Source organism: Amblyraja radiata, chromosome 5 (assembly GCF_010909765.2).
Source record: "Amblyraja radiata isolate CabotCenter1 chromosome 5, sAmbRad1.1.pri, whole genome shotgun sequence".
Classification (NCBI taxonomy): Eukaryota; Metazoa; Chordata; class Chondrichthyes; order Rajiformes; family Rajidae; genus Amblyraja; species Amblyraja radiata.
Window position 1 is genome coordinate 32,108,145 of NC_045960.1, and position 9,847 is coordinate 32,117,991.

Consider the following 9,847-nt stretch of genomic DNA (forward strand, 5'->3'; position numbering starts at 1 on the left):
AACACACCAGAGAACAATAAAACAAACTTAGAACAAACTAAAAAAAAAAAATTGCAAAAGGAATGAAAAGACAAACAGACTGCCGGTAGGGCTGCCATCTCCCCCTGTGGCCACACCCTGCCATCTCCCCCTGTTATATTACAGTTGTACAAGACGTTGATGAGGCCACATTTGGACTATTGTGATTTTTGGTCACTGCAGTAGTAAGGATATCAAAGGACATAGGACATTTATTGTCACATACATCAATTGGTGCAGTGAAATTTGAGTTGCCATTTCAGCACACAAATAAAATAAACACATTATAAAATGGAACATTAAACCTAAAAACATCCCCCCACAGCGGGATCAACGTTTCCCACTGTGAGGGAAGGCAGTAAAGTTCAGACCACTCCTCTATGTTTACCCGTGGTCGGGGCCTATTTGAGGCCTCTTCAGTCGCCGCTATGGCAGCCCGATGTTTCCGGTCCTCTCGCCGGAATGATGGAACTCCGGCGTCGGAAGAACGTTCTCAGCGGCTTGGAGTTCCGAAACGACCGCTTCCTACCGGAGACTGCGGCTCCTGAAGTCCACAGGCCGCACTGGGCGGAGCTCCAACACTGGCGATCTCGGCGAAAGGTCCCAGGACTCCGCGATGTTAAAGTCAGCGCCGCCGCAGCTGGAAGCTCCGCAGACCACAGCTACACGATGTTGAAGTCGGCAGGCCCAGCACTCCGGAGCTCCAACACGGTGACCCGGGTAAGGCATTGCCCGCTCCGCGATGGTACCTCAGTGCTGCGCCGCCGCTGAAGCTGCCGCTCAAAGCTCTGGCCGGTCTCCGGCAGGAATGGCCGTGCCAATCCACGTGGTATGCCGCGAGGAGGGGGCGAAGATGCTGCTCGGAGGAAAGACGCATCCTCGCCGAGGTAGGGACCGGGAAAATCGGTTTCCCCCTTTCCCCCCTCCCCCCATCCCCCACATAAAAAGACTAAAAGGCCTCCAAAACAAAACTTTTTGACAAACTAAAAATTAAAAAAAGGGTGAAGGACGAACAGCTGCAGGCGAGGCTGCCACACTCGATGGCACCACTATCATTGGAAAGAGTCCCGAGAAAACATAAAGAAAGTGCCAGGACTCGAGGGCCAGAGCTAGGATTCTATTCCTTGGAGCACAGGAGGCTAAGTGGTGATCTTATGGTGGTGTATATAGAATAATGAGGGAAACTGATAGGGTGAATGCACTGAGTATTTTACCTGGAGAAGGGGAATCAAGAACCCGAGAACACAGATTTAAGATGAGGAGGAAAAGATTTAATAGCAATCTGAGGAGTAACTTTTTCACTCAGAGGATGGTGGGTAGATGAAATGAGCTGCCTGGAGAGATAGTTGAGGCAGGTACTATAACAACATATAAAAGACACTTGGCCAGGTACATGGAATGGAACGATATAGAGGGAGATGACGCATGCAAGTGGGACCAGCTTTGATGGGGCACCCACAGTAGGTGAGCATGGACGAGTTGGACCGAAGGGCAAGGGTCTGAAAGCATGATTCTACCGCTCTATTTGCTTCAGAAAGTTCCTCACATAGTTTGTATTGTTTTGTTTCACCCTTCTAACCCGAGAGACAATTTCACCTGATATTAGTGAGTAGGAATTGCTTTACAGTTGGCAATATAATTTGGTCATATTGTATATTTGTGTAATCTTGTTTGTCTTATTTTTAATCCTTGGAATATTAATTTGAAGAAGGAGCATCCCACTACAGCTTGATGCTGCTTTTTGTGCCTTCTCTTGCAGTGCCACAATTCACAAAAGGATGGGAGAAGAAGGTGGATAAAATTAGTTTATCATGGCACCGTGTTCAACACAGACATTGTGTGCTGAAATAGTAAGAAATTGACTTGTTATAGCTTCATCAGGTTAATTCATTAAATAAATAAAAACCGGCGTAAATAATGGAAAGAATTATCATTAAAATGTAAAAATAATTGCAGTTATGAATTATGATTTTCCAATATTAAGTGTGATCGCCTTTGCCTGAAAGGATTAGAGCAGTGTCGTTGAGGGCTTCCTAAATCAGTGAATAGAAAGTCTGATGAGAGAACGGGGCAATTCTTTGGGAATATAGCTGGGGAAGTATTAGTGGAGCACCATTATGACAGTGACCATAAATTAGGGCCTCTGATTGAAATGTTTAAATGTTTTCTGACCACGGGGGAAATGCCAAATTGCAGGGATTGGCCAGTGAGTTGAACATCAGTGGCAGGAAAACTGTGGGGAAAAGTTCTGAGGGACAGGATTAATCTGATTTGGAGAGACAGGGATTAACAAAAGAGAATCAGCATGGCTTTGCTAATGGGAGGTCCTGTTTGACTAGTTTGATTGATTTTTTGAAAGAGAGACTTACGTGTGTCAATGAGGGTGGCGTGGGAGACTGATCCTAGAGATAAGAGACCATGGGATTCAGCAAATTTATCAAATTAGATCTGAAATTGCCTTGGTGACAGGAAGCAGAGGGCAATGTCGCAGGGGGATCGGAGGTCTGTCGTCAGTGGTGTAGTGCTGTGAGTAGTGCTTGAGACCATCCAGGACCCTGTTTCATTCAAACTTACCTGGTACACTGGAAGGTTTACTGTATTACAATTTAACATTTCTTTTGTATCTCAATCTGAATTAAAATTGTGTTGGTCTAGAAAATCTGACCGTCTGGCACAACCAAAACCCCAAGAATGCCAGACTATTGGAGTTTTAATGTAGACGCACCTTTTAGAGCTCCCTGTGTTTTCCTCTTATAATTGTGCAGATTGCATGTTATCAGACGGCTAATTAGGAAACACATAATAATTTGCTTTACACATTGTTTTTGCGGCACTGTAGCCGCCTGCGGTTGAGGATTTTCAACTGGAAATCTGATATGGGGAACTATAGTAAGTCCCTCATTAGAACCAATCCTGGATTAAGTCAACTTCCAAATTATACAAGCATCTTTCTTCCCCTTGAGCAACTCCACCCATTCCTCCATCTACCGCTAGACTTTCTCCTAACCTGGTCCCTTTTGTACTTCAATAGCTGCCTCTTCACACCCATTTTTTTCTATCAGCCAAGACATTGCTGTATCATTGCATGTAATGATTTCTGACAGGTTTGGGGATGAGTCAAAGCCTGAATTTTAATATAAGGCTTGAGGCCTTACACGTGGTGTAATCCTGCAGAAATAAGGAACTGCAGATGCTGGTTCACACAAAAAGACAGAGTGCTGGAGTAACTCAGCCGGTCGGGCAGCATCCCAGGAGAACATGCATAGGCGATCTTCAGACTGATCAATATCTCAATATATAGAAACATAGAAACATAGAAAACAGGTGCAGGAGTAGGCCATTCGGCCCTTCGAGCCTGCACCGCCATTCGATATGATCATGGCTGATCATCCAACTCAGTATCCCATCCCTGCCTTCTCTCCATACCACCTGATCCCTTTAGCCACAAGGGCCACATCTAACTCCCTCTTAAATATAGCCAATGAACTGGCCTCAACTACCTTCTGTGGCAGAGAATTCCACAGATTCACCACTCTCTGTGTAAAAAATGATTTTCTCATCTCGGTCCTAAAAGACTTCCCTCTTATCCTTAAACTGTGACCCCTAGTTCTGGACTTCCCCAACATATATCAATATATATTTTGTTACCTTTATCACTGGTAACTTTTTGCATATCTTTTATTCATTGTTTTTTATCTCTCTACATCATCTTCTATATCTCCCGTTTCCCTTATCCCTAATCAGTCTAAAGAAGGCTCGACCCAAAACGTCACTCATTCCTTCTCTTCAGAGATGCTGCCTGTCCCGCTGAGTTACTCCAGCTTTTTGTGTCTATCTTCAATATATATTTTCAGATATATCTCAATATACATTTGTTTGTAACTATAACAATCACATTAAAATAAATTAAGTCTCCCAGTTTAATAAAATTAGTGTTTCAATCCTGGACCTAGAAGTATTCATTTAAAGTGGGTTCATGAGACCATTCAATGAATGTCAGGAAATTGAACACTGATTGGTGCCATTCCATTTTACGCTTTAATTAAAAAAAACCTTTGCAAGGAACTTTCTGCTGTGAGTTTTTAAATTTGAGAATTATTATTGCATTGTGAATAATTAACTGTTAAATGCTTTGAAGTCTGCTTAATTAGCTCCACATGAGAAGATTGCACTTTGTATTTTATTCCAAGGGGGAGAAGGTCCATGCATTAAATGTCATCATTCCATTCCATTCCATCCACTGATGCTGCCTGACCCACTGGTTTACTCCAGCACTTTGCATTTTGTTCAAGTGAAGATTTTTGATGTTTCCCTTTAGACGTTTCTGTGAGATGCAAGGATCGCAACATTTGGAAGAGATGAACTGTGGGCTCCATATACAAAATATGTAAGCTGCAATTTGCCTCAATGGTTGAAAGGTACTTTTATTGTCACATGTGTGAAGTGCTAACACAGCAAAGTTCGTTTTCATACAAACAGTCTGGTAGAGTATTGCCATACCATCGATTCTCGATTAGCAAGTGTACAGAAATGGTCATAAGGTCATAGGAAATAGGAGAATTAGGCCACTCGGCCCATCAAGTCTACTCTGCCATTCAATCATGGCTGATCTATCTTTCCCTCCCAGCCCCATTCTCCTGCCTTCTCCCCATAAGCCCTAACACCTGTACTAATTAAGAATCTATCTATCTCTGCCTTAAAAATATCCATTGCATTGGCCTCCACAGTCTTCTGTGAGAAAGAATACCACAGATTCGCCACCCTCTGAGTAAAGACATTTCTCCTAATTTCCTTCCCAAAAGAAACTCCTTTAATTCTGAAGTATACCGAGCCCGCAAGGAAGCAGCGCGATGTTTTGGCGCATTTTCGAAGGCCTGGCAGTTGTGTGACGTGTTATTTGTGTGAGTAACTCCAAGAAAAAGGCAAGTCTACAGTATTGCAAGCGATCAGGAGACTCCCTTATAGTAGGCTCTGTGGATGCTTAAGGGGCTGTCCTACTTGCGCGACCTAATTGGCGAGTTTAGAAGAGTTTGAAAAAATTACATGTTGAAGACATCCTTCGACTAGAAGACCTTCTTCGACCTCCTTCGACTATGTTGAAGACCAGCTTCGATTAGCTACGACTTACTTCGGGAAAATTGGACACCGAATAGTGGAGAGTGAAGACGATCTCCTTCGATCTCCTTCGACCTCCCTTCAACCTCCCTTCGACTATGATGAAGACTATCTATGACTACCTTCGATTACCTTCGACTACCGTCGATTACCTACGACTAACATGCCGACCTACTACGACCTACTACGACTAAACCTACGAGTAAAAAGTATCGATTTTTCCATGGCAACCTTTTTTTACTCGCGGGCATTTTTAACATATTGAAAAAAACACCGCGACCTGGCTGAGGCCTCGAGTACGCGAAGACCACTCTCGAGCATGAAGGAGAGTTACGAAGACCTCCTACGACTTCGTGCCGACCATGCTGCGAGTATGAATCGAGGGCAAACTCGCCAGAACTCGCGGATTAGGTCGCCCAAGTGGGACAAGCCCTTTAATGTAAAGAGCTGTATTCCAATTTTATTTATTTCAGAAAATAACTGTCGAGCAAAAAATGTTGCAAAAGAAAGAGATTGTGTTGAAAGAGCTGATGTGTTATTGGCTCATAAAACCACAGATGCTGCAGTTGGAACATAAATTTCAGTATTTTGTTTCAGTGCAAAGGTTGTACAGTGTATTGCACCCATGTACCACATGACAGATCGATTATCCTGTAAAATGCAAACCCGGCCATTTATATATATTTGGAATATCAGTTTGCTCTGTGTTTATTTAGTAAGTCCATTAGGCCGCAAAGAATTCCATCAATCTTATAGGGATTGTAAATGTTTCAGGGGAACTTAAAATTCAGTACGAATGGCTGGATATTTGATGGGGATACTTACAAATAGACCTCAGGCAGTCCTGTGGATGCAATGGAAATTCAAAGTAATAAGTTACAATCAGAACATTTTGAAAGCATTGCACTTGAGAATTTTTATATTAGAATGGTGGTGCAGCGGTAGTGTTGCTGCCTTGCAGTGCTTATGACGCCAGCGACGGGTGCTGTCTGTACGGAGTCTGTACGTTCTCCCCGTGACCTGAGTGGGTTTTCTCCGAGAACTTTGGTTTTCTCCCACACTCCAAAAACGTACAGGTATGTAGGTTAATTGTCTTGGTATAAATATAAAAATTATCCCCAGTGTAGGATAATGTTAGTGTGCGGGGATCGTTAGTCTGTGCGGACTCGGTGGGCCGAAAGGCCTATTTCCACGGTGTATCTCTAAACTAAACTGAGTTAAGGATCGAATAAAAGGGACAACAGGAATTACAACAGAACCTTGTTAAAGGGTTTATATTCCCTCACCTTTTAAATGTAAGTGGAAGGGTCTGGGGCGGGGCAAGGTCAGATACTCCCTATCTGCCCACATCAAGGGCATAGTTGCAGGAACTCTCAAACTTCCCAGGGAAATCTGGCACCACTCTAACATTCTGTGTCCTTCAGCAGATCGTAGAGGCCTGCTCTGCCTCTTTTAATGTCCTTCGCTCAAATCCTCTGGGCTTTGAAAGGGGAGATAGGGTTACAGGTGTGTCCAAGAGTCAATAGATGAGTCCGTTGATTTCCTCCAGGATCTTTGACCTCACTTTCACGTACCTTTAGTTTGGATTTTGCCTTCACATTACTACTCCAGTGTGTTGGACATGAGGCCATGTTCTATACACAGTGTAGTCTTGGTGTAAATTCACTCCTTCCTACAAAACAAATGTTATACCCCTTAGCTATTGCATACATTTGTAAAAACCAAAAGACAAGTATGAAGCTTGAAAGGCCCTTCCTTAAGCTAGGGTTCTGTTTGATTCACATCTAACCCATTGATGAAATTGGACTTTTTCCAAGGAAACAATGCTCTACAATGCTGGGAACTATATTCTGCACTCTATATCTTCCTCTTTGCTATATCTATTGTACTTGAGTGCAAACTGATTATATCTATGTATGATATATCTGATCTATTTGGAAAACATGCAAAACGAAGCTTTTCACTTTACCATGGTACATGCGACAATAATAAACCTATGCCTATACCTAAACCTAAAACTATTTTCCTCCTGTCAATAAGCCTGCCCAATTATCATTCCCTATTAATAACTACATAGTCACTTTCCCAAATCAATCTGACATTTATCACACTCTGATAAAGGCTTTATATACTGTAAATGCAATCTGTTGTCACTGTTGACAATATTAGCAGATTGCTTTTGCGCCTGAAGATGTTTGACTTGCATGAGCATGTGCATGCCAATGTTCTACAGCACGATATGTTTCAAAATCTTACCTTTTATTTTCATTTAACTCCTTTGCATTTGAAGAAAAATCACACCAACCTTATTTGCATATTTCAACACGCCACAAAACATTGACATTAAACTTACAGATTGAAGTCGAGATTCTTATTCTCAGCCCAGGAGTGTGATTCACGTCTGAGAACATTGCTTTATCACAATGTACAGCCATATCATTGTATCACAAGTATTAGCACATACACAGCTGCACACAGATAAAACATAGTGTAACAAAAAATAAATCTGGATATTGATTTTGAATATTGGGTTTTTGACTGCATCTTGTCTTATTATTGAAACAAAAACTTCTGTGTTTGCTCTTGAGTCGGAATTGGAAATTAAAGTCAATCATGATAACATTGAACTCTCTGTTCTTATCTTTCACTAGACTAAGTGGGATCCACTGGGTCCCTGTCACACGGGAGGCCTTGTCCCCCAACGCAACCCGTTCCCCAACGGAACATTCCACCGCTCACCCATAGCCCCCAACTGCGCAGGTGCGGCTCATTTCCCCTCATCCTCAGCACTCTCTCCCCCTCCTCTTCACCCTCCTTCTTCTTTCCCCTCTCCTCCTCCCCTCCCCCAATCCGTCCCTCACCTCTCCCTCCCTCTCCTTTCCCCTACCGTCAGTCACTCCTCCCTCCCTCCCTCCCTGCACCCCTCCTATCACTCTATCCCCCACTCCTCACCTCCCCCACAGCTCTCCTCTCCCTCTATTTCCCCCATTTCCCCCCCACTCCCTCCCTACCCTTTCTTCTCCCTCAATCCTCCCACTCTCCCTCCTCCCCTTTCCAGGAATATCGAGGGTGTCGCTCCTTTCCTTCCTTGTGTGCCCAGAGGAGCAGCACCTGTCGGCCTCAGAGCCAGGCTCAGCGCCCAGGACTCGGATCCTCGGCGCGGCCTCTGGCCGCCGCGCCGGCCCGGAGCAGCAGCAGCAGCCATCGGCCTCAGAGGCAGCCTCAGCGCCCAGACCCTGGATCGTCGGCGCAGCCTCCCCCCTTTTTAAGTTTTAAACGTTAAAAACTTTTAAAATATACCATCAATCTGAACAAAACTTGTTTCATTTACACCACAGGACAATGGTGAGTAAGGTGGGCCAAAAAATTGTAGCGCTATCGTGTACCATTTTTTGCACAAATAGAAGTACAACACAAAACCTGCAAACAACAAACAAGATGAGTTTTAGTAATATATCGGTAGATTACAACAAGACTGTCTTCTTTCTCATGAGAAAATAAAATAATCAACCATTATCTGAAGAGGAGTTCAGAGTCATAGAGTCATAGAATCATACAGCATGGAAAGAGGCCGTTCGGCCCAACTTGCCCCAGCCAACCTAGATATCCCATCTCCACTAGTCTCACCTGCCTGCGTTTGGCCCATATCCCTCTAAATGTTTCCTATCCATGTACCTGTCCAAATGTCTTTTAAAAGTTGTTATAATGCCTACCTTAACAACCTACCCTGCAAGCTCATTCCATTTATCCACCAACCTCTGTGTGAAAAAGTTGCCCCTCAGGTTCCTACTAAAGTCTTCTCATTTCACCTCACCTGGTTTTTGATTCCCCTACTCTGGGCAAAATACTCTGTGCATCACCTTCTTTATACTCATCATAATCTTATACACCTCTATAAGATCACTGCTCATCCTCCTGAACTCTAAAGTATATGGTTCTAGCCTTCCCAGCCTCCCTCTACAGCTCAGCCCCTCAAAACCTGGCAACATCCTCATAATTCTTCTCTACACTCTTTCCAGCTTAACAACATCTTACCTATAGTAGAGTAAGTAAAACTGAATGCAATACTTTAAATGCGGCCTCACTGACGTCTTGTATAACTGTAGCAAAATAAATGTCTGAAGAAGGGTCTCGACCCGAAACATCACCCATTCCTTCTCTCCAGAGATGCTGCCTGTCCCACTGAGTTACTCCAGCATGTCGTGTCTGTACTCGATACCCTAATTGATGAAGGCCAATATACTGAAAGCCTTCATGACAACTCTATCTACCTATGATGCCACTTTCAAGGAACTGTGTACCTTCTTCTTTTGTGTCCATCTTTTATGTTTCAAATGCTGACATTGCCGTCATCGTCCGTCCTGAAAAGGACGCAAGCTTCCGGTGACAATCAGTGGGAGCCATCACTTGTTGTAATAGATGATTGTGGTAGCAGAATTTGCTCAGGATACTTCCAGTTTCCAGCCCCGCGACGTGGACGCTTCTGCTATGGGACCACTGTGTACCTGCTCTCCTATATCCCTCTGCTCTGCAACACTCCCTAGAGCCCTACCATTCACTTTATACATCCCGCTCTGGTTTGACCGCAAAATGCAACACCTCACACTTATCTGCATTAAACATATTAATCATGCCAGCCACATTAGAGTCATAGAGTGATACAGTGGGGAAACAGGCCTTAGCCCCAACTCGTCCACACCGGCCAACAATGTCC

At 43.7% G+C, this 9,847-nt stretch overlaps 1 long non-coding RNA gene across 1 annotated transcript in view; it reads left to right on the forward strand.

Annotated features, from left to right (window-relative positions):
- LOC116973158 overlaps positions 1-2,529 on the forward strand; it is a 133,023-nt gene extending 130,494 nt beyond the window's left edge. Inside the window, exon 5 of the long non-coding RNA XR_004412006.1 lies at positions 1,778-2,529. This is a non-coding gene — a long non-coding RNA (uncharacterized LOC116973158). The remainder of the gene's footprint in view (positions 1-1,777) is intronic.
- Positions 2,530-9,847: the final 7,318 nt, after the last annotated feature.